The sequence below is a fragment of the Oryx dammah genome, unplaced genomic scaffold (genome assembly GCF_014754425.2).
Source record: "Oryx dammah isolate SB20612 unplaced genomic scaffold, SCBI_Odam_1.1 HiC_scaffold_2, whole genome shotgun sequence".
NCBI classification, from domain to species: Eukaryota; Metazoa; Chordata; class Mammalia; order Artiodactyla; family Bovidae; genus Oryx; species Oryx dammah.
The window spans coordinates 111,682,740-111,708,718 of record NW_024070186.1 but is presented as its reverse complement, the minus strand read 5'-3'; the positions used below and the strand labels follow the sequence as shown (position 1 = coordinate 111,708,718).

At 40.1% G+C, this 25,979-nt stretch overlaps 1 protein-coding gene across 2 annotated transcripts in view; it reads left to right on the top strand.

Moving 5' to 3' along the window:
- LOC120852590 (transmembrane protein 45A-like) overlaps positions 1-25,979 on the top strand; it is a 72,460-nt gene that overhangs the window by 19,401 nt on the left and 27,080 nt on the right. Inside the window, exon 1 of one of the 2 annotated variants that reach the window (XM_040225930.1) lies at positions 25,375-25,399. The exons of the other annotated variant lie outside the window; for it this stretch is intronic. The gene's annotated coding sequence lies outside the window, so the exon portion shown is untranslated. Of the gene's footprint in view, positions 1-25,374; positions 25,400-25,979 lie in introns of those variants that run through there. 2 annotated transcript variants of the gene reach the window in all.

Genomic DNA, 25,979 nt, shown 5'->3' with positions numbered 1-25,979 from the left:
TAGATGTTTTTCTGGAACTCTCTTGCTTTTTTCATGATCCAGCTGATGTTGGCAATTTGATCTCTGGTTCCTCTGCCTTTTCTAAAACCAGCTTGAACATCAGGGAGTTCATGGTTCACGTATTGCTGAAGCCTGGCTTGGAGAATTTTGAGCATTACTTTACTAGCATGTGAGATGAGTGCAATTGTGTGGTACTACTATGGGCAGGAATCCCTCAGAAGAAATGGAGTAGCTATCATGGTCAACAAAAAAGAGTCCGAAATGCAGTACTTGGATACAATCTCAAAAACGACAGAATGATCTCTGTTCGTCTCCAAGGCAAACTATTCAATATCACAGTTATCCAAGTCTATGCCCCAACCAGTAACGCTGAAGAAACTGAAGTTGAACGGTTTTATGAATACCTACAAGATCTTTTAGAACTAACACCCAAAAAAGATGTCCTTTTCATTATCGGGGAAGTGAAGTGAAGTGAAGTGAAGTCGCTCAGTCGTGTCTGACTCTTTGCGACCCCATGGACTGTAGCCTACCAGGCTCCTCTGTCCATGGGATTTTCCAGGCAATAGTACTGGAATGTATTGCCATTTCCTTCTCCAATTATAGGGGACTGGAATGCAAAAGTAGGAAGTCAAGAAACACCTGGAGTAACAGGAAAATTTGGCCTTGGAATGCAGAATGAAGCAGGGCTAAGACTAATAGAGTTTTGCCAAGAAAATGCACTGTTCATAGCAAACATTCTCTTCCAACAACACAAGAGAAAACTCTACACATGGACATCACCAGATGGTCAACACTGAAATCAGATTGATTATATTCTTTGCAGCCAAAGATGGAGAAGCTCTATACAGTCAAAAAAAAAAAAAAAAACAAGACTGGGAGCTGACTGTGGCTCAGATCATGAACTCCTTATTGCCAAATTCAGATTTAAATTGAAGAAAGTAGGGAAAACCACTAGACCATTCAGGTATGACCTAAATCAAATCCCTTATGATTATACAGTGGAAGTGAGAAATAGATTTAAGGGTCTAGATCTGATGGATAGAGTGCCTGATGAACTATGGAATGAGGTTCATGACATTGTACAGGAGACAGGGATCAAGACCATCCCCATGGAAAAGAAATGCAAAAAAGCAAAATGGCTGTCTGGGGAAGCCTTACAAATAGCTGTGAAAAGAAGAGAGGTGAAAAGCAAAGGAAAAAAGGAAAGATATAAGCATCTGAATGCAGGGTTCCAAAGAATAGCAAGAAGAGATAAGAAAGCCTTCTTCAGCGATCAATGCAAAGAAATAGAGGAAAACAACAGAATAGGAAAGACTAGAGATCTCTTCAAGAAAATTAGAGATACCAAGGGAACATTTCATGCAAAGATCGGCTTCATAAAGGACAGAAATGGTCTGGACCTAACAGAAGCAGAAGATATTAAGAAGAGGTGGCAAGAATACATGGAAGAACTGTAGAAAAAAGACCTTCATGACCCAGATAATCATGATGATGTGATCACTAATCTAGAGCCAGACATCTTGGAATGTGAAGTCAAGTGGGCCTTAGAAAACATCACTACGAACAAAGCTAGTGGAGGGGATGGAATTCCAGTTGAGCTCTTTCAAATCCTGAAAGATGATGCTGTGAAAGTGCTGCACTCAATCTGCCAGCAAGTTTGGAAAACTCATCAGTGGCCACAGGACTGGAAAAGGTCAGTTTTCATTCCAATTCCAAAGAAAGGCAATGCCAAAGTAAATCTTAGTTTTTTAAAAAATGGTCTGGTCATGTCTTAGTCTATTTACATCATTCTCAAATATAACATTCCAGTTAAAGTCCTGGTAATATAACCAGTATTGCCCACTGTGTCCTGTAATAAGGAAAACAGATTCTCCCTCAGTCTATGCAAATAACTATATTGCATAATTATATGCAAATAGTTTTATTTTCTGATAGTGAAAATAGGAACACTCAGTAAGAGTTTCTAAATTCTTGAGGAATCAGGTAGAGAGAAAATTCTGTTTACAAAGATATAATTTACCAATATAATTTAATTTGCTTTAAATTATTAATAAGTGGATAAGAAAGAGATAAGTGGGCTCTCCAACTAAAGTTGTATTCCTACTTCAACACCTCATTTCTCAGATTCATTGACCTAGCATGTGGTCAGTAGAGCGAGCTTGGACTTGATAAGAAATTTGGCTTAGCCAGCCAGGAGTCCTGCTGCTTGTGGCTAGCTGGCCCTGGTCAGGGAGTACCGTTGTAAGACCCTAAGCATCTCCCAGGACTATTTGTCCTGAGGATCCTTCCTTCAAGATACCCTGAAACGGCACTGGCTGCACAGTGCTTGGCAGTTGGTATAAGGAACTGACAAAACTACAAGTCAATTTCATTGGTAGGTTTCTATGCGTATGTGCTCAATCATGTCCGACTCGTAGCGACCTCGTGGACTGTAACCCACCAGGCACCTCTGTCCATGGAGATTCTCCAGGCAAGAATACTGGGTGGGTTGCCATTCCCTCCTCCAGGGGATCTTCCTAACCCAGGGATGGAATCCACTTCTCTTATGTGTCCTGCATTGCAAGTGGATTCTTTACCACTGAGTTACCAGGGAAGCCCCTTGTTCATAGGATAACCCGAACCCACTTTGATAGCCAGTTCAGCAGGTTCGTTTATTTGTGGTTTTGTGCATCCTTTTGTGTTGCAAGTTGATGAACCCAATTTTGTAGGCTAAGTTGCTCCAGTGTGCACATCAAAAACATATTTCCCCCTTAGTCTGGGCTTTTCCTTTACAGGATAAGCCAATTTGTTTGGGCACCCTGTTGGAGGTGGGGAGATTTTGTTGGATTCTACCTGAGTGGGAACTGGTTCACTGGGGAGCTAGTATCGTGTGGTGAGTTACCTGGTTGGAATTAGTTCTTTTTTTTTTTTTTTCTTTGTAGGGTAAATTTATTTACCTGAGTTGGGAGCTGGTTCATCTGTGCATTGATGCAATCTGTTTGTGCCATTTTTGTTGAGATTTGCCTATGTCTTTTGTGTTTTCGTGTTACCAAACTTATAAAAATGGGAAATATTTCATCTATCCCATAGGATAGCTCTTTGGGGAGCATATTAGATATGTTAAGATCAGAAGGCCCCTGAGTGACTCACAAGTATACAATCTCATAGTTAGCAGTGCTTTGCCAAGGAGAGGAACACTGATAATGAACAGGCCTGGGGTCTCCCTTGGACTTGAGACATCCAATTATAATTTTCCCTACAGGAGCCCCAGGTAACTTTGGCAGTGGGAGCTTCAGCTCTAGTTTGGGAGCTCTCCCAGTGAAGTAAAACTACAACATTTTAGAGAAATGTCCAAGGCTTAGTGGGACTTGGAGTCACATTTGGGGCATTCTTGCCATTTGGTTTTTGGGTTTCCGGGCATCTTTATGCTATTTGTTTTTTGGGTGTGTGTGTGTGATTTCCTGTTAGTGTGGTTTGGTAACACACAGACCTCTGGTACTAACTGCTCAAGGTAAAATGAAAAGTATGAAAAGTACTTCCTGTAAGGCTTGTTTCTTAGCAGAAGGCCTTCTCCCCTAGGCTATAGTAGGAGGGGGTGAAGCTTTACAAGAGGGGTGGATGGGTGTGTCAGTCCTTTGGTTTCATTGAGGTGGCCACTGATGCTGAAGCTCCAATACTTTGGCCACCTGATGCACAGAAATGACTCATTGGAAAAGACCCTGACGCTGGGAAAGACTGAGGGCAGAAGGAGAAGGGGATGACAGAGGATGAGATGGTTGGATGGCATCAATGACTCAAAGGACATGAGTTTGAGCAAGCTCTGGGAGTTGGTGATGGATAGGGAAGCCTGGCATGCTGCAGTCTATGGGTTGCAAAGAGTCAGACACCACTGAGTGACTGAACTGAAGACAAATAGAAATCCTAAGTGCTTTTTTTTCTGCAAATATTTAGCAGTCTAGTTGAGTGAGCTTGATTTGTTCCATCTGTGAAAAATCCAATTTTAATCCAACCCCTTTTGTAAACTTATAGGTTTTACACTGCTGTACCTAACTCAGGATTAAAGTCTTGAAATAAGAACTGAGATCTTACTGTTTGTGTGTCTGTACATGTCTTTGTCTTTGTATAACATTGCCGTGGTTGATCTGTAAAAGAGCTCTATTTAATTGGCTTAAACAAAAGTTAGCACTTACAAACCCAACAATTCTAAATACAAGAAAAATTAAGCAAAGTAAATTTCAGGTTCACATGAATGGGAAGTACTAGGCTTCCCAGGTGGTGCTAGTGATAACCCGCCTGCCAATGCAGGAGATATAAGAGACGTGGGTTCAATCCCTGGGTTGGGAAGATCCCCTGGAGGAGGAAATGGCAGCCCACTCTAGTATTCTTGCCTAGAGAATCCCATGGACAGAGGATCCTGGCAGGCTACAGTCCATGGGGTCATACAGAGTCAGACATGACTAAAACAACTTAGCATGCATGCACATTAAAATTTAAGTTAGTTGATCTAACAAGCATGTCTATATCAACATTAAATAAAATATTCAATATAATGCTTTCATTGTGCCTAGGTTTTGTTGTCCACTTGCTCAGTCCTGTCTGACTCTTTGCGACCCCATGGACTGCAGCACACCCGGCTTCCCTGAGTTTGCTCAAACTCATGTCCGTGGAGTCAGTGATGCCATCCAACCGTCTCATTCTCTGTCATCCCCTTCTCCTCCTGCCTTTACACTTTCCCAGCATCAGGTTTAGTATCAGCTAAATAAGATTTATTGTATCTGTTGCAAATTTGTCAGCAAGGAAAGTAACTTAATGTGTAGAAATTTTTGAGGAAAGAAAGTGCAAATGAGAAAAGAGTTTTTGAGTAGACCTTTAGAAATACATGTTTTAGGATCTCTCCAGATATTCTACAATTTAAAAGTTAAAATTGTGCTAAAATAATTGAAGGGATGAAAGGTTTATGGAAAATGGAACCCCAAAGGGTTTTGTACATGATCAGTCAGGATTGACTAAGTTTCAGTTCAGTTCAGTTCAGTTCAGTCTCTCAGTCATGTCCGACTCTTTGCAGCCCCACGCTAGGCCTCCCTGTCCATCACCGACTCCCGGAGTTGACTCAGACTCACGTCCATCGAGTCGATGATGCCATCCAGCCATCTCATCCTCTGTCGTCCCCTTCTCCTCATGCCCCCAATCCCTCCCAGCATCAGAGTCTTTTCCAATGAGTCAACTCTTCGCATGAGGTGGCCAAATTAAAACAAGTTTAATTCAGTAAATGAAACTTTAAAGTAAACTGAGGCAAAACATAAATTTGGCTTTGCTCCCTGTTAAAACAGACATGTTTTCTGAAGATGCTAAACTGCCTTTGATAACAGATTTTAAGTTAATTTAGTTCTGTAGTAATCTGTATTTGCCTTTGAAATCTTTTATTGTCACTTTGGCTAAGTTTCACAGTGACCTATGGCCTTCCCTTGTGGCTCAGATGGTAAAGAATCTGTCTGCAATATGGGAGACCCAGGTTCGATTCTTAGATAGGGAAGATCCCCTGAAGAAGGGCATGGCTATCTACTCCAGTGGACGGAATTCCATGGACAGAGGAGCCTGGCAGTCTGCAGTCCATGGAATGACAAAGAGTCCAACACGATTCTGTGACTAACCCTTTCACTTTCACTTTCATGGTCCTATTGTATTTTTAAAAGTTTTTTGGTGTTCCTTTGACAAAACTTCCCAAATCAAATTATAATATAGTTTCTTTGACCTCAAGCTAACTTTGGTGTGCTTCAAAGGGCCCCTGCGGCACACCAAAAGGAGATATTAATTAGGTTCACTCAGTATATTTATCTGTAAGGGCTGTGCTATGCTGTGCTTCAGTCATTCAGTTGTGTCTGACTCTTTGGGAACCCATAGATTGTAGCCCACCAGGCTCCTCTGTCCATGGGGATCTCCAGCTAAGGATACTGGAGTGGGTTGCCATGACCTACCTCCTCCAGGGGGTCTTCCCAACCCAGGGATTGAATCCAGGTCTCTCATATTGCAGGAGGATTCTTTACCATCTGAGCCACCTTGGAAGCCCAAGAATACTGGAGTGGGTAGCTTATTCCTTCTTCAGGGGATCTTCAAGGAATTGAACGGGGGTCTCCCGCATTGCAGGCAGATTTTTTTTTTACCAGCTGAGCTACCAGGGAAGCCCTAACTGTAAGGGAGATGTCAAATGAATTATAAATTTTTGTGCTAGGTTGCTTCAGTCGTGTCCAACTCTTTGGGACCCCATGGACTATTGCCTGCCAGGGTCCTCTGTCCATGGGATTCTCCAGGCAAGAATACTGGAGTGGGTTGGCATGCCCTTCTGCAGGGGACCTTCCTAACCCAGGGATCAAACCTGCAGCTCTAATGTCTCCTGCACTGGCAGGTGAGTTCTTATCACTAGTGCCACCTAATAAATTTTACATTATATGATAAATGATGCAGATATTCTAGAGATTATATGGCGTTCCTAATAATCTGATATATCCTGGTAGAATATTGTCAGTCATAATTCTAGTTATTTTCTGAAAGTGTTGAATGTCACAGTAGTAAACGGATGGCTCTGTCAATTGCCTGGTAGGCTACAGTCCATGGGGTCACAAAGAGTTGGACACTGAGTGACTTCACTTTCACTTTCACTTTCAGATTTAAACTGTACCTTTTTAAAGTTATTTGCAGACAGTTATGGTTTCACTCTAATACCTCTGCAAAAATGTCTCCTCTTCAAGATTTATAAAAAGGACTTTTGGATAAATACAAATTTCTGACTTTCAGACCACAATGATGAACTGAGTAATAAATTAAAGAATTCTAATGAGAAAGCTGATGACTTCATAAAACTGTTAACAAAAAGGATTAGTTACACAGGACTGAGTAAACTGGTGAATATGGTTGTAATTTTTATGGTTTTTATCTAAAAAGATTACTGATTTAAATCTGTGTTTTCCAAGTGTGAGGAAAATCTTCTCCTTAAATTATGGCTTATAATAACTTGGTAAGTTATATCTTTTGTGAGCAAAATTGAAATATGTATCTTTTTCTCTCTACTTTGTTGATCCTACCAGTAACATATACTTGTCTCAAAGATTAAGCTATGAATGTCTAAGTGCATATGGCCAGTACACTGAAACTGTGAACAGCTCATTAAATCAGTTATGCCTCCTTTGGTCTCTCAACTATTGCAATTGGATCATAAATTTAATCATTGTTTAAATTTGTTCTTTGCCTTCAAATTGTGCTTTGTGTCTCACTGCTGCACTATGTTGTTGTCAATGTTACTGGCTGCACTACTTACCTTCTGTCCCATTTATAAGATTGTTATCTCTTGCAGTAATGTGCAAATCAGGCCTCCACTGAAACTTCTGTGGCTAAATATTTTGAGGAAATGATTGTAATAATATGATTCTGGGTATGAGAAGAAACAATAAGGGAAAAATGTCTCCTGGATTATATTAACAGTTAGACAGAAACCAGAGAATTTTAATTATTGATGGGGCCTGTTCCAAACTTTACCAACTGGTGTGATGTATCAAGCATTTTGGCCTGATCTGGGATGAGCCTCTCAGCACCATGAGACAAAGGTTAATCAGGAAATGTTTCCCAAATATCGGTCAAATCCATGACTAAGAAGAAAGACCTAAGAAATGGAATCAGTGATTGCAGCCCTTCAACATAAGCCAGTGAGCCCCGAGGAAGGCGAATTAGACTGCAGTCACTTCCTATGGTGAACCCTGAGGAAACTCTGAGAATATAGGAGTATGGTCCCCAGACAGATGAGGTACATATCACAGAAATTATTTGAATGAGCCCTGACTCTTGCATCTTCCCATACATAGAGAAGCGCTAAATTTCTTGAGTTGCTGCCTCTTGGGTTTGAAGTTCAATATTTCTAAGTCTACAAGTGTAAAGTGGACACTTTTCAAAAAAGAACAAAAAGAAGACAAATCATGACATTTGAAACCTTGGCACTGAAGACAGACACTCCCAGAAAGATCCATCTGACAAGCAGAACAGTTGTCACCCCCTTTCCCCACAAGATTGTGAGACGGCCATTGACAGTGGGGAATTGTAACTGGGAAGGGTTAATTTTGACTTCATGCTATGACTTTAACCTTATTTTTGCCATTTTTGTTATTAAAATCATACATAATGGCCTGCCTCAGAGAATCCTGCCCCCTCTGCCTGACCCTTAAGTGAAAGTGAAGTCGCTCAGTCGTGTCCAGCTCTTTGCGACCCCGTGGACTGTAGCCCACCAGGCCCCTCCATCCATGGGATTCTCCAGGCAAGAATAGTGGAGTGGGTTGCCATTTCCTTCTCCAGGGGATCTTCCCAACCCAGGGATCAAACCCAGGTCTCCTGCATTGCAGGCAGACGCTTTAACCTCTGAGCCACCAGGGAAGCCCAACCCTTAAGGTGCTTTTATTTAGCTCACAGGGAGACAATCTGACCCTGTCAGGCGTGTCGTTCTCAGAGAAATCTGCAAGAATCAAATGGCCTTTTTACTTTGTTTCCTTGCCTCTCTCCATCTCTGATCCATAAAAGAACCTGACATTAAGGCCCCCAACAAGATGATGACTTTGAGACTTCAGTCTGCCATCTTCTCTGTCAGCCAGCTCTCTGAATAAAGTCATATTCTTTGCCTCAACAACTCATTTCTTGGATTTGTTGGCCTATCGTGTGGTGAGTAGAGTGAGCTTGGACTTGGTAACACTTAAAATAGTAACATGCAGCCATACAAATATAACCTAAAGAGGGTTTAGCATCATTTCTTATTCTCATGTAATTAGACATATCAAATAAGCCTAATTAATTTAACACTTTTCTTTTGAGAGAACAAATTCTTTGAAGTTTTCCAGGGACTCTCTGGGAAAATCCCACAGTTAGTTCCAAATATAAAAGATTTCACTTAGAATTTGGTTTTGGGAAGTTTGTAAAAAAACATATCAAAAAGTTTGAAACATTAATAGGACCACAGGTCACAGTGAATTAATATTTATCCATTTAACCAAGGTGACAATAAAAAGGTTTCAAAGGCAAATACAGATAATTACCTATGTTATAATAAAAATCTTAACTCTCTTAATACTGACTCAGTTTTTCTTAAGTAATTGAACACCTGGTAAAGATAACAGGAAGCATAAGAAATGTTTTGATATCATAAAGTCTTGGTTTTATGGACATTTTTTCTAAGCTGATTTCTTGGAAGGTAAAGAGAAAAACCTCAAAAAGACTTTGTTCTTTGAACAGAGAAACACAATTAAATTTTAGTTTTATATATATATCCACATTTTTATATTAAAGCTTATTAAAAAGAAAATTCTGATAAATTCATTCAATTTAAACCAACTTGACTACACAATATTTTCTATTTCCAACTTTCTAAATATTTTCAGTTGTTCTCCTTTATTTTTTCCTCTCTTTCTCTCCTTTATTATTCTTAAACAGCCTTTAGATAACCTCTAAACCAGGACAAAATTACTCCCCATTTCCGTGAACAAAAAAGCATCTTCATACCTCATACCTTTTCTTACCAAAAATACATCTTGCTTTCCTTATATACTTTGCATACAGAGCTTTTGTATTATTTTAAAGTTTTAATTACATATATTATTTAAAAATTTAATCTCTAGTAACCCTAATTTTCAGTGAAAACTAAGAAGCACAACTTTGAACTGTTACGTATCAACATTTTATAGTAGATTGGCAAATTATTTCTAGATGCATATGCCTTTTATTCATACAACAAATTTTTAACATGGCAAGAAAAACATATTATTAATAGACCTAAATATCTTTTGTCTCTCTGTCATAAGAAGTCAAAAGTAAATAAACTTATGTTTAGAAATATTGTTAGAGTATTTTATCTTATCTGGAAATGATCTAGATATTCAATGACTACGCATCACTTAATACAGGATAGCTTTAAGGCTTTATTTTACCAAAAAGATTTTAGGAAACTATTTTTAAGTAAAACATAATCATTGTTGAAAAGTTAATTTATAAGCTTTTTTCCCCACATATTTTTATTTAACTTGCTTGTTCTAAACAATTATGTTTAGATTACTCATGACAATTTCATAATGTTAGACAAAAGTAGCCATCATCTTAAATTAATTTCTTGCCAACAATTGTAACATCACCTGACCTGCCTCCTGAGAAATTTGTATGCAGGTCACGAAGCAACAGTTAGAACTGGACATGGAACAACAGACTGGTTCCAAGTAGGAAAAGGAGTTTGTCAAGTCTGTATATTGTCACCCTGCTTATTTAACTTCTATGCAGAGTACATCATGAGAAACGCTGGGCTGGAAGAAGCACAAGCTGGAATCAAGATTGCCGGGAGAAATATCAATAACCTCAGATATGCAGATGACACCACCCTTATGACAGAAAGTGAAGAGGAACTAAAAAGCCTCTTGATGAAAGTGAAAGAGGAGAGTGAAAAAGTTGGCTTCAAGCTCAATATTCAGAAAACGAAGATCATGGCATCTGGTCCCATCACTCTATGGGAAATAGATGGGGAAACAGTGGAAACAGTGTCAGACTTTTTCTGGGGCTCCAAAATCACTGTAGATGTTGACTGCAGCCATGAAATTAAAATACACTCCTTGGAAGAAAAGTTATGACCAACCTAGATAGCATATTGAAAAGCAGAGACATTACTTTGCCAACAAAGGTCCGTCTAGTCAAGGCTATGGTTTTTCCAGTAGTCATGTATGGATGTGAGAGTTGGACTGTGAAGAAAGCTGAGCACTGAAGAATTGATGCTTTTGAACTGTGGTGTTGGAGAAGACTCTTGAGAGTCCCTTGGACTGCAAGGAGATCCAACCAGTCCATTCTGAAGGAGATCAGCCCTTGGATTTCTTTGAAAGGAATGATGTTGAAGCTGAAACTCCAGTACTTTGGCCACCTCATGCAAAGAGTTGACTCATTGGAAAAGACTCTGTTGCTGGGAGGGATTGGGGGCAGGAGGAGAAGGGGATGACAGAGGATGAGATGGCTGGATGGCATCACCGACTTGATGGACATGAGTCTGAGTGAACTCCAGGAGTTGGTGATGGACAGGGAGGCCTGGTGTGCTGCAATTCATGGGGTCGCAAAGAGTTGGACCCAACTGAGAATCATTTTTTTCCAATGAGTCAACTCTTTGCATGAGGTGGCCAAAGTACTGGAGTTTTAGCTTTAGCATAATTCCTTCCAAAGAACACCCAGGGCTGATCTTCAGAATGGACTGGTTGGATCTCCTTGCAGTCCAAGGGACTCTCAAGAGTCTTCTCCAACACCACAGTTCAAAAGCATCAATTCTTCGGCACTCAGCTTTCTTCACAGTCCAACTCTCACATCCATACATGACTATATATTAGGCAAACATCAAACATCATAGAGGCAAAGTACCTAAAAAGTTAAACACATGCTTCTCTTTCTTTCCTTTTTTTTTTTTTTTTGCTGTTGTGCTTAACATACACTAAGTAATTTTTTTATTGTATGTTTTTCTTAGTTTTAATTTATGTTTATAATCTTAAATATCTAATAGAGATAACATATACTTGACTATTAAATCCAGGGAAGAAAAAAATCATGCATATGCATTAAATTTAATGTTGAAAGCTCTGGAGACATGCCAGTTTTACTAATTTGAAGAACTTAAACTAGCTTTTATTTACTGAAGATTATGCCAGTAAATGTGAACTTGAAAGACATTTAGGTTAGATTCTATATTTCTGAGATTTTTAGGAACATTTAATTCATACACATGATTATTAAGCTCTTTCACAAGTTATTTTTGGCAATACCATCCAAAGGTACAAAAATATCACATACACGTAACACATGCCTAGACGTACGTAAATAAACAGACAGAGTGCAAACAAAGATCTTATGTGTGTGCTAAGTCACTTCAGTCTTGTCTGACTCTTTGCAGTCCTATGGGCTATAGCCCGCCACACTCCCCTATCCATGGAATTCTCCAGGCAAGAATACTGGAGTGGGTTGCCATGCCCTTCTGCAGCTTCATTTAAAAATTTTAGCCATTTATGGCTAAAAACAGTTATGGAATATAAAACTCACTAGCTTATGAAGGAATGTTGAATTCAAATTGCATTTCTGGCAGTTGGAACAAGTTAAGGTTATTTGCTTAGATGGCTAAAAGTTTTTACAAATATTTGTAGAGAAAACTTTCAAGATTTTAAAATTTGCTCTTCATAGCTAATCTCACAGAGACTGTGGACTAGATTTTGAACAAGGGCATTTTCATAGCTTTTTTTTTAAAGTCTCTTTTTTTTCCCCTCCAATCTCAGGTGGTTGTAGGCAGTTGTTTTAATTAACTCCTCTGATGTTTATATTTTGGAGGTGTGGTAAAATTTACATCACCAGAAACCAGGTCACCAGAAAGATTTTAAAGAAATTCAGGGGCACATTTACTTATGAGAAATGTAAAGCTACTGCTATTTAAGAAATTTTTTAAGTATAGGATAGTCCATGACTTTGTGTGTGTGTGTGTGTGTGTGTGTGTGTGTGTGTGAGTGTGATGGGGCCCCAAAACATGGAAAGATCTAGAGGTGAGGAGGTCTGGCTACAGAGTGCATGTGTGCGTGCTCAGTCACTTCAGTTGTATCCAACTCTTTGTGACACTATGAACTGTAGCCCACCAGGCTCCTCTGTCCATGGAATTCTCCAGGCCAGAATACTGGAGTGGGTTGCCATGCCCTCCTCCAGGGGAATCTTCCCGAGAGACTAGGGATCGAACCCGAGTCTCTTATGTGTCCTGCATTGGCAGATGGGTTCTTTACTACTAGTGCCACCAAATCCACAGAGTCACAATTTGAAAAACTAGTTTTTACAAATATTTCTTTGGAGAAACACTTGGAGAGGAAGGGATAAGGGAAATTTTTACCTTTTTTTCTTGCCCAGGAACTACAGAGAGACTGAAAGAGCTGACTTGGGTAAGAATTCTTATCTTTTGCTGGCTTTTTGTCCCAGGATCCAGTCTGCAGGTTTCATAGAGAGTGGAACATTTCAACTGGTTCCATATGGAGTGTCAAGATGTAGGGTAGACAAAACTTTTTTACTCATCTTAGATTTTCAGCCTGGACTCCATAACAGAAAGATCAACAAGCAAGAGGAAAACAGTTTATTAACTCACGCAGTGCATAGCATGTGCGAGAAATCTCAGTTAAAAGTAATTCAAAGCAGTGGATTATAACTACAATTTCTAGATCATCTTCAACAAAGAACAATAACTGGAGAGAAATGACAGGAGAAAGAAAGGAAGTTTAGGCTTCTGAGGGCAGCAAACTGGGAAGAAAAATATGTGGCAGGGAACTAGTGGCTAATGTTTGTTTACAGATCCCTTTGGGTTATCTCTGGGCTGGTAAGGCTGTCTCCAGTGGAAGGAGAATGTGTGTTCTGCCTTTAGGTAAGAAAGGGGAGGGAGAGAGAGCTTTCCTTGCATTCTTAATAGCCTTCATCTCAAAATAACTTTTATGTCAAAGAGGCATACTTTGGGGTGACGTGTTCTGCTTTCCTTTACATGGTAAAAGGGATTTTGAAGGTTTGATTAAGCTAAGGATCTGGGATAAGGAGATTATACTCTGGATTATTCTGGTCAGCCCAATGTAAACATAAGGATCCTTATAAGAGGGAGGCAGGATCATCAGAGTCGAAAAGGACACATAGCAACAGAAGAACCGGAGCAGCGTCAGAGAGAGAGAGACTGAGATTTGAGTGCGGCTCATTTCCGACTTCTGAGCTCCAGAGCTGTAAGATATTGAATCTTTTGTTGTAACTTATGGTGATTTGTTAGAGCAGCAACAGGAAACTAAAATGGGGTATTTGGTGTTGTATTAATAGAAAGAACACTGTCCGCTAGTACTCGGGAGATTTGGCTTCTTTTTCTGCCCTCTACTGGAGGAGCTTGGTGGGCTACAGTCCACGGGTCGCAAAGAGTCGGACAGGACTGAGCGACTTCAATTTCACTTTCACCTCTTACTGACTACGAACATTCAGACAAGTGGTAAATGTCTCTAAGTTTAGCTGTCTCTTCTGGGTGATGGAATCAATATGACCATACGTATTTGAGGGTAGTACTGGGCACTGGGCTGATGGCTTCATCCATTGCATAGATGTTTCCCCTGCCTTGGTCTCGATCTTTCGACTCAGCTCAGCCCAGCTTAGCACTTCCAAGCAGAACCAGTGTCCCCAACCTCCCCCATGATGCCCTGAGCTAGTTTATCAATAGCTGAAATTGTTTTGTTTCTTTCTTTATTTGCCATAGACACTCACCCAAATTAGGAGCCATTATTTCCTAGATGGGGATCTATGAAAAAATTAATTAGAATAAATATGAGACCTAAATTTCCTAACTCCAAGAGACTAAGAGACCAAAGAATTATTCTGCAACCTTTCCCTTCTCTATGCCGACAAAATTTGTACAGTGTTCAGATATCACCACACTGGTTTCAGCTTCTGCTTATATGTTTTTTCATAAGCTGAATTTGAACATGACTTCCCCTACCTTGTCACCACGTCCACTATTTGAGGCTGGAAAGGCTTTCTTGATGGCTCAGATGGTAAAAAATCTTCCTGCAATGAGAGCGACCTGGGTTTGATCCCTGGGTTGGGAAGATCCCCTAGAGAAGGTAATGGCTACCCACTTCAGTATTGTTGCCTAGAGAATTCCATGGACAGAGGAGTCTGGTGGGCTACAGTCCATGGGGTCACAAACAGTTAGATACAACTGAGTGACAAACACTATAACACTATAAACTGGCAGGTTATGATGCCTCATAGATCATCTTTTTCAAAATGAAATGTTCTAGATAGACTTTTATATGAAGATATCTAGGGTAAAAGTTTGCAGTGATGACATGAGAGGATAAGTCCTTGGACCTCATTTCGGGTATGGAATATTTAATGCTAAGTCCTCCTTTGTCTTCAGTAGTAATATCAAACTTAAACTTCAAAAATTTTTGTCATGGGAATTTTGCAAGTCATTTTTTTCAAATGATGCTTTGTTCTAGTAGTTGCAGTAACATGTATTTTATCTTCCTGAAAAGGTGTACATCATATTGTTTGGACTTATACAGTAGTTACCAGCTAAACTTGTTACATTTCTCTTTTTCTCAAGTGAAAAGAAAAAAAAAATTTTTTATGTTAAGAGTTTGGACCAAGGATCTTCTAAACCAGACTTCTTATTGGGAAGGGACTATGATTTAGCCCCTCAGGGGACATTTATCAATATCTGTAGATATCTTTGTCACAGTTGGGAGTAAAGTGCTGTCAGAATCTAGTAGGTAGAGGCCAGGGATGTTGCTGAACATTCTGGAAAGCACAGGAGAACCTTACACAATAAACAAATAATTGTTCATGAAATGTCAATAGTGCCACTGTAGGGAAATTCTGCCCTAGACCAGACAAGTATTTTTAGTTTTTAATGTGCATATGAGTCACATGGGGATCTGGCTAAAATGAGGATTCTAGTTTGATCTCATGTCCCCAGAGGATAGAACTAGGCTACAGGGTATTCTCTGTAGACAGGCATCCAGATACCATTGTGGATAGAGCTCTTGACAACAACTCCTTCTTTAGAATATATGGTACAAATGACAGTTCAACACTGTTGATTCAGATGTGGTCACTGCATTTTGACTGCACATTGGTTAGTGAGTCTGGGCCGTGGGGTGCCTGTGCCTTTGCTCTGAACCAGAGTGACCTAACTTTCTCTTCTGGGCAGGGAGTGGGTAGTAGAATACTGAGTTTGCAAGTCAGGTTTGTGTGGAAGCAGTTTATCAAGACAGATGAATATTCTACATCTTCCCTGGGACCTCCAAGGGACTCAAGTTGGCTATGAGGCAGGGCTAATGGAGAGTGAGATTTGAATGTCAGCAGAATGACGTATTGAAGTAGTTGGAGGAGTTTGCTGGACATTTTTAGATAGAAATTATATTCTTGTATTGTGGAAGAGTTTAAGGGGTCTGATGCATATCTCGGTTGCTTTTTTTTTTTTGCTCAAAGCATTCTGTTGCATCTTATTGTCCATGGAATAAAGTTCTTAACCTAGCATTTAAAGTTCTCTATTTTCTGGTTCTAAAGACTATATTAGTTTTTTTTTTTTTACTTTACAATTCTGTATTGGTTTTGCCATACATTGACATGAATCCACCACGGGTGTACATGCGTTCCCAAACATGAACCCCCCTCCCACCCCCCTCCCCACAACATCTCTTTGGGGTCATCCCCGTGTACCAGCCCCAAGCGTGCCGTATCCTGCATTGGACATAGACTGGCAATTTGATTCTTACATGATATTATACATGTTTCAATGCCATTCTCCCAAATCATCTTAAAAAATTTTTTAGAAAAGTTGTTTTCTTTTAAATCTGAAAAGTGGCAACCTAAGAATAAAGGGAGAAACTTCCTCAATTTGAAACAGAATATCTACAGAAAAACCCACAGTTAACTTACTTAATGGTGAAGGACTGGATGCTTTTTCCCTAAGACTGGGAACGAGGCAAATTGTCCCCTTTCACCACTAGTGTTCAACATCATACTGGAAATTCTAGCTACTGCAATAATATAAGAAAAAAAATATAAAATACACAAGATGAGAAGGAAGAAATAAAACTATCTTTCTTAGTAGATGATAATGACTGTCTATTTAGGAAATCCCAAAGAATCAACAACAACCAAAAACTCTTGGACCTAAAAAGTGTTTATAGTTGAAGTTATAAAATTAATATATGGAAGTCAACTGCTGTCCTGTATATCAGCAATGAATAATTGGAGTTTGAAATTAAAAGCATAACACTATTTACCTTAGCACCAAAAGAAGAGGGAAAAGAGATGAAATGTAAGTTTAACAAAATATGTATAAGGTTTTTATGAAGAAAACTACAAATCTCTAATGAACAAAACCAAAGAGCCACATAAATGGAGAGATACTCCATGTTTATAGATTAGAAGAATCAGTGTTGTCATTATTAGATTCAGTGTTGTCATTGATCTATAGGTTCAATGCAATCCCAGTTAAAATCCCAGAAATTTTTTGGTGAATACTGACAATCTTATTCTAAGTTATTATATGGAAAGGCAAAAGACCCAGGATAACCAACACAATCATGAAGAACAAAATCAGAGGACTGACACTATCCAAGTTCAGGTATTAGTTTAAAGCTATAGTTATCAAGATAGTATAGTATTGGTGAAAGAAAAGACACATAGATGAGTGAGACAGAATAGAGAGCCCATAAATAGACCCACATCAGTTTTCATTCCAATCCCAAAGAAAGGCAATGCCAAAGAATGCTCAAACTACCGCACAATTGCACTCATCTCACATGCTAGTAAAGTAATGCTCAAAATTCTCCAAGCCAGGCTTTAGCAATACATGAACCATGAACTCCCTGATGTTCAAGCTGGTTTTAGAAAAGGCAGAGGAACCAGAGATCAAATTGCCAACATCCGCTGGATCATGGAAAAAGCAACAGAGTTCCAGAAAAACATCTATTTCTGCTTTATTGACTATGCCAAAGCCTTTGACTGTGTGGATCACAATAAACTATGGAAAATTCTGATAGAGATGGGAATCCCAGACCACCTGCCCTGCCTCTTGAGAAATCTGTATGCAGGTCAGGAAGCAACAGTTAGAACTGGACATGGAACAACAGACTGGTTCCAAATAGGAAAAGGAGTGCGTCAAGGCTGTATATTGTCACTCTGCTTATTTAACTTATACACAGAGTACAGTAATTTGGCCACTCATGCGAAGAGTTGACTCATTGGAAAAGACTTTGATGCTGGGAGGGATTGGGGGCAGGAGGAAAAGGGGACGACCGAGGATGAGATGGCTGGATGGCATCACGGACTCGATGGACGTGAGTCTGAGTGAACTCTGGGAGATGGTGATGGACAGGGAGGCTGGCGTGCTGTGATTCATGGGGTCGCAAAGAGTCGTACACGACTGAGCGACTGAACTGACTGATACTTGTATATACGTTGCTTTGAGAATTAAGTGGTAAAGGGAGCTCAGGAAATAGTTCAAATTGTTTTAGTGTATTTGAATATGTAAATGTCTTGAAATATGAATCACTAAGATTTAAGAATACTTCATTTTGGTGATGGTTCAAGCTGAATTTTTAGTTTAAGTTTTTTTCCATAGTATTCATTTTATATTGAGGTTGAAAATCCAACAAGTAAATTGTAGAATATCTATCTCTAGGCTATTTTGAGTTCTCTCTTTCTGTACACTGGCCTGGCCATTGGTTTAAGTGGCTTTGGTTAATGGGAATGAATACCTAACACCTGATTTAAACCTTGAAATTTGCCCATTATCCTTAAGTGAGAGAGTTTAAAAACATTTCTCTTTTGAGTGGTGAGTATTTGTGTATGTCAGGGGGTGTTCAGAAAAAAGCAGCCAATGTGGGCTGCAGGTTTGTTTCTTGTCTTAGCTCAGGGGGTGATATTTGGTGTCATTAGGAGGGAGTTTTTTTTTCTGGATGGGGAAGGGTATAAATTTTTAGGATGGCTGGCAGCTGGAAGCTGGTGATTGAATCTTGAAGCCCACCACTTTAGGGCTGCCTGAACCTCTTCTGCACGAGATTGCAAGTGGTGCAATCAAGCAGGGAGGATGCTGAGGAAGGACCTTCTGGTTTTCTGGCCTGGTGATTTCCCTGGGGTTTCTGCTGGCTGCCTGGCAGGTATGCTCTGCTTTGTGGAGGAGGGCCCCATGTCTCCTTCCAAGGGCAACATATCTGCTTTTTGGATTGAGATCTAATTAAACTTGGATTCCTAGGTTCTTACCAGCAGTTGCACCTGCAGGCAATAGTAAAGCAGGAAACAATAGACTGATAAACAGGTGGTCGTGTTCTAGAAGTTGACTGGAGTGATGTTTGAGGTTCTGAGTTTTCTCTCTCCGCAATGGAAGTGAAATCAAATGAGTGCCATTTTTGTTGCTAGGAGAAACTGGGTCTGCTGGGTCCCTTAGCCAGGCAAATATAGCAACCCTGCTTTGACTTCATTTTGTTTGGGTTTTTTAAACAAAGAAAGATTGGAACCATCAGAGTGTTTCAGATTAAACAGCTAAAGATACAGAAGACCTAAAATTCACATAGGAAAAGAAGTCATTTCTCACCCCATTCTGATCATCTCAAAATCTTTCAACTCACTATTCCTCATTGCCACCCTATCACATCCCAGGGGCTGTTCTAAGATACATTGGTGTGTTCAGCCTTTGGAGGTGTGGTAATCTGTTAGCCGGTCATAGAGGTGGATTTGGCCTAGAGCTGCACAATTCAGAAATTTTCATGTTATTACCAAGATAGGCAATAAATTTAATGTGTGGATCAAAGTATTTACTAGGGAAACCTAAACATTTAAAAGCAGCCAGTTTTGGTAACCTGTTTTGGAATTTTCTTCCCCTTTTTCCCATATACCAGAAGCCTAAAAAAATAAATAAGGATGGTTTAGGCATTTGACCTCTGAGAGGCCTCAATTGCCTGCCTCACAGGCACTCACAACATAGTAACAAATATAGAGACTAATGGAGAAGGCCAACTTCTAGTGACTAATTACAGAAAGAATTCAGTAAAGTAAGAACTCAGTACTTTGAGAAGGTATTAGCATATCCTGTCTGGGCCATCAGGGCAGATTCACCAAGCAGAAAAATTTAAGAGGCTAAGGGAAGTCAGCCTAGTTTGGGGCAGGAAAGGGTTCACATAGAGAAGCAGAGGCAGAAATCTCGATAATCAACTAGTTTTTAGGGACATACTTGACTCTAGGATGACCTGCATATTTTGGATTTGAGCAAGCAGGTGAATGGTGGTTACTGGAGGAAAATTATTTTCTGGTATTGGGTGGTAAATAAGATGATTAGTTGAATGGTGTTAGTTAGTGTTAGTCACTCAGTCGTGTCTGACTCTTTGCGACCCCATGGACTGCAGCCCACCAGGCTCCTCTGTCCATGAGATTTTCCAGGCAAGGATGCTGCAGTGGGTTGCGATTTCCTTCTCCAGGGGATCTTCCCAACCCAGGAATTGAACCGAGGTCTCCTGCACTGCAGGCAGATCCTTTACTGACTGAGCTACAAGGGAAGCCCCCAAGTTTAATGGTGGTGTTGAGTAAATATGTGATCCTGTGTTACAAGAAGGACTTCTTTACTCTTAACTTACAACTTCACAGTATATAGTGCACTGTACAGGTCCTGCAGGGGATGAAAGAGTAGATTTATGGTTCTACTTTCAAGGAGCTTATTCTCTAATTGCAGTCGCTAGTAACTCTAAGTCAACAGCAGGATCAATGTTACAGGCAGTACATGAATGAGTGCTAAGTGAATTGTATAGGTGCTTCTTGCTTTTCTGCAATTGTTATACAAGTAGAATTTCTCATTTGGCTTTGCTTTCATAGTTTGTGATGTTGAGTATAGCTGGAGCTCGTCTAAAAATACTGTGGGTTATTTGCTTTGGAACAACTCATTTTAATTTTATAAGGTTGAAACTTTGTTTTATTTTATAGAAGGGGGAGCTAAAACCCTGAGAGGTTAAATAACTTTGCCAAAGTCATGGAACTGTTAAACAGTAAAGTTAGGATTCATCTCTAGTCAATCTGAATCTAAAGTCCCCTCTCCTCAGTTTTAAAAACAACCTTTTTTTAAAAGTAAATATATCCCCTCTTTCTTAATTTCAGACATGTATAGTGCTTCTAATTTGGTTCCTGATTTCTGGTTAGATGTTTAGGATAAATTCCTGGAAGTGGATTCCCTGTACCAAAGAATGTAAAATTTAAGCTTCCTTTAGAATATATCAGATTCTTTTTCAGAAAAGTTAAAAATATCTAGAGTCTAGGTGTGCTTCTCAATCCCACATAGAAGTATATTTCAATCTCATGTGACTGTCTAAGCCATGACTTACAAGAGGACTCAGTAACACTGTGCTAAAGATGGTGGTTAGGATAATGAATCAGTGAATCTGTTAGGGCAGGAAGGAACTCCAGGTGTCAGGTAGCCACCTCCTTCTTTTTTAATTAAGGACCAAGGCTCAGAGAGCTTAAGGGACCTCATCCAGGTCACACCCCTCATTAGAGTCAGTCTGGATAAGAAGCTGCATTTGGCACTTTGTGATACACTGAGGCAGAGTCTCTAGGATGGTATGGGTGATTCTGGGGTTGCTAAAATGTCTATCTGGCATCTCAGCTGGGATTTAAGAGCCTTTTAGTGTTTGAGTCAGCTTCATAATTCATCTTTGATACTTCACAGTTCTGTCAGAGGGATGTGGAAGTAACTCAAAGGAATTTTCCCTGAACTGAGAGGTCCATCACCCACCCCTGCTGAGCTGAAGGGAATCCTGAAATCGCCTTTCATGAGTTCTCCTGCACTGGCCCACTGTAGGATCCACAGGGGTGATTCTGAACACTCTCTTTGTTATTCTGTAGATGATACAATACCTTTGAACAAAAGGCTGCTCATGTAATTCAAAACTCATATAACTAAAGACTGATTTTCTATGAGTGTGTTAGTCACTCAGTTGTGTCTGATTCTTTGCCACTCCATGGACTGGGGCCCACCAAGCTCCTCCATCCATGGGATTTTCCAGGCAAGAATACTGGAGTAGATTGCCATTGCCTTCTCCAGGGGATCTTCCCCACTCAGGGATCAAACCCAGGTATCCCAATTTGTAGGCAGACTCTTTACTGTCTGAGCCACTAGGGAAGACTGATTTTCTATAGCGCTGACCCAAAAAGGAAGATATTTCTGTTTCTTATTGCTTGATCATGTAGCAATACAGTTCAAGCCTGGTTTTCTATCAATTCAGTTCAGGCCTTCATCATGTCGGACGCTTTGCCACTCCATGGACTGAAACACGCCAGGCTTCCCTGTCCTTCACCAGCTCCTGGAGCTTGCTCAAACTCATGTCCATTGAGTAAGTGAAGCCATCCAGCAATCTCATCCTCTGTCATTCCCTTCTCCTCCTGCCTTCAGTCTTTCCCAGAATCAGGGTCTTTCCCAATGAGTCAGTTCTTTGCATCAGGTGGCCAAAGTTTTTGAGCTTCAGCATCAGTCCTTCCAATGAATATTCAGGACTGATTTCCTTTAGGATGGACTGGTTGGATCTTCTTGCAGTCCAAGGGACTCTCAAGAGTCTTCTCCAACAACACAGTTCAAAAGCATCAATTCTTTGGTGCTCACCTTTCTTTATGGTCCAACTCTCACATCCAGACATGAATACTGGAAAAACCATAGCTTTGACTAGATGGACCTTTGTCAGCAAAGTAATGTCTCTGCATTTTAATATGCTCTCTGTGTTTTTCATAGCTTTTCTCCAAGGAGCAAGCATCTTTTAATTTCATGGCTGCAGTCATTGTCCACAGTGATTTTGGAGTCCAAGAAAATAAAGTTCTTCACTGTTTCCATTGTTTCTCCATCTATTTGCTATGAAATGATGGGACTGAATGCCATGATCTCACTTTTTGAATCTTGAGTTTTAGGCAAACTTTTTCACTCTCCTCTTTTACTTTCATCAAGAGGCTCTTTGGTTCTTTTTCACTTTCTGCCATAAGAATGGTATCATCAGCATATGTGAGGTTATTACTATTTCTCCCGGCATGAACAGAATGAAAAGACAAAAAGATAGGACATTGAAAGATGAACTCCCCAGGTCGGTAGGTGCCAAATATGCTGCTGGAGATCAGTGGAGAAATGACTCCAGAAAGTATGAAGAGATGGAGCCAAAGCAAAAACGATACCCAGTTGTGGATGTGACTGGTGATGGAAGTAAAGTCTGATGCTGTGAAGAGCAATATTGCATAGGAACCTGGCATGTTAGTTCCATGAATCAAGGCAAACTGGAAGTGGTCAAACAGGAGATGGCAAGAGTGAATGTCGACATTTTAGGAGTCAGCAAACCAAAATGAACCAAAATGGGTGAATTTAACTCAGATGACCATTATATCTACTACTGTGAGCAAGAATCCCTTATAAGAAATGGATTAGCCATCATGGTCAACAAAAGAGTCTGAAATGCAGTACCTGGGTGTGATCTCAAAAAAGACAGAATGATCTCTGTTCATTTTCAAGGCAAACCATTCAATATCATAGTAATCCATGTCTATGCCCCAACCAGTAATGCTGAAGAAGTTGAATGATTCTATGTAGACCTACAAGACCTTCTAGAACTAACACCCAAAAAAGGTGTCCTTTTCATTACAGGGGACTGGAAAAAAGTAGGAAGTCAAGAAATACCTGGAGTAACAGGCAAATTTGGTCTTGGAGTACAGAATGAAGCAGGTCAAAGGTTAATAGAGTTTTGCCAAGAGAATGCATTGATCATAGCAAACACCCTCTTCCAACAACACAAGAGAAGACTCTACACATGGACATCATCAGATGGTCAATACTGAATTCAGACTGATTATATTCTTTGTGGCTGAAGATAGAGGAGCTATATACAGTCAGCAAAAACAAGAGAAGGAGCTGACTGACTATGGCTCAGATCATGAACTCCTTATTGCCAAATTCAGACTTAAATTGAAGAAAGTAGGGAAAACCACTAGACCATTCAGGTATGACCAAATTAAAATCCCTTATGCTTATACAGTGGAAGTGAGAAATAGACTCAAAAGATTAGATCTGATAGACAGAGTGCCTGAAGAATTATGGACAGAGGCTCATGACATTGTACAGGAGGCAGTGATCTAGACCATGCCCAAGAAAAAGAAATGCAAAAAGGCAAAATGGTTGTCTGAGGAGGCCTTAGAAATAGCTGAGAAAAGAAGAGAAGCTAAAGGCAAAGGAGAAAAGGAAAGATATACCCATTTGAATGCAGAGTTCCAAAGAATAGCAAGGAGAGATAAGAAAGCCTTCCTCAGTGATCAGTGTAAAGAATTAGAGGAAAACAATAGAATGGGAAAGACTAGAGATCTCGTTAAGAACATTGGAGATAACAAGGGAACATTTCATGCAAAGATGAGCTCAGTAAAGGATAGAAATGGTATGGACCTAACAGAAGCAGAAGATATTAAGAAGAGGTGGCAATAATACACAGAAGAACTATACACAAAAGATCTTTATGACCCAGATAAGCACGATGGCGTGATCATTCACCTAGAGCCAGACATCCTGGAATGCAAGGTCAAGTGGACCTTAGAATGCATCACTATGAACAAAGCTAGTGGAGGTGATGGAATTCCAGTTGAGCTATTTCAGATCCTAAAAGGTGATGCTATGAAAGTGCTGCACCCAATATGCCGTGAAATTTGGAAAAGTCAGCAGTGGCCACAGGACTGGAAAAGGTCAGTTTTCATTCCAATCCCAAAGAAAGGCAATGTGAAAGAATGTTCAAACTACCACACAGTTGCGCTCATCTCACACGCTAGCAAAGTAATGCTCAAAATTCTCTGTGCCAGGCTTCAACAGTATGTGAACCGTGAACTTCCAGATGTTCAAGCTGGATTTAGAAAAGGCAGAAGAACCAGAGATCAAGTTGCCAACATCCGTTGGATCATCAAAAAAGCAAGAGAGTTCCAGAAAAATGTCTATTTCTGCCTAATTGACTACGCCAAAGCCTTTGACTCTGTGGTTCACAAAGAATTGTGGAAAATTCTGAAAGAGTTGGGGATACCAGACCACGTGACCTGCCTCCTGAGAAATGTGTATGCAGGTCAGGAAGCAACAGTTAGAACTGGACATGGAACAACAGACTGGTTCCAAATTGGGAAAGGAGTACGTCAAGGCTGTATATTGTCACCCGGCTTACTTAACTTACATGCAGAGTACATCATGAGAAATGCCAGGCTGGATGAAGCACAAGCTGGAATCAAGTTTGCCGAGAGAAACACCAGTAACCTCAGATATGCAGATGACACCACCCTTATGGCAGAAAGTGAGGAAGAACTAAAGAGCCTCTTGATGAAAGTGAAAAAGGAGAGTGAAAAGTTGGCTTAAAGCAATGTTCAGAAAACAGATCATGGCATCTGGTCCCATCACTTCATGGTAAGTAGATTTTGGAAGCTCCAAAATCACTGCAGATGGTGACTGCAGCCATGTAATTAAAAGACGCTTGCTCCTTGGAAGGAAAGTTATGACTAACCTAGACAGCATATTAAAAAGCAGAAACATTACTTTGCCAACAAAGGTCCATCTAGTCATAGCTTTAGTTTTTCCAGTAGTCATGTATGGATGTGAGAAATGGACTATAAAGAAAGCTGAGCACCGAAGAATTGATGCTTTTGAACTGTGGTATTGGAGAAGACTCTTGAGAGTCTCTTGGACTGCAAGGAGATCCAAGTAGTCAATCCTAAAGGAAATTAGTCCTGATTATTCATTGGAAGGACTGATACTGAAACTCCAATACTTTGGCAGAAAGTATGCAAAGAACTGACTCATTTGAAAAGACCCTCATTCTGGGAAAGAGTGAAGGTGGGAGAAGAAGGGGATGACAGAAGATGAGATGGTGGGATGACAGAGGATGAGATGGTTGGATGACATCACCAACTCAATGGACATGAATTTGAGTAAGCCCCAGAAATTTGTGATGGATAGGGAAGTCTGGCGTACTGCAGTCCATGGGCTCACAGAGAGTTGGATATGACTGAGTGACTGAACTGAACTGAATCTTGATTCCAGCTTATGCTTCATCCAGCCCAGCATTTTGCATGATATACTTAGAAAATAAGTTAAATAAGCAGGGTGACAATATACAGCCTTGACCTACTCCTTTCCCGATATGGAACCAGTCTGTTGTTCCATGTCCAGTTCTAACTGTTGCTTCTTATCCTGCATACAGATTTCTCAGCAGGCAGGTCAGGTGGTCTGGTATTCCCATCTCTTGAAGAATTTTCCATAGGTTGTTGTGATCCACACAGTCAAAGGCTTTAGCATAGTCAATGAAGCAGAAATAGATGTTTTTCTGGTATTCTCTTACTTGTTCTCTGATCCAACGAATGTTGACAATTTGATCTGTAGTTCCTCTGCCTTTTCTAAGCCCAGCTTGAACATC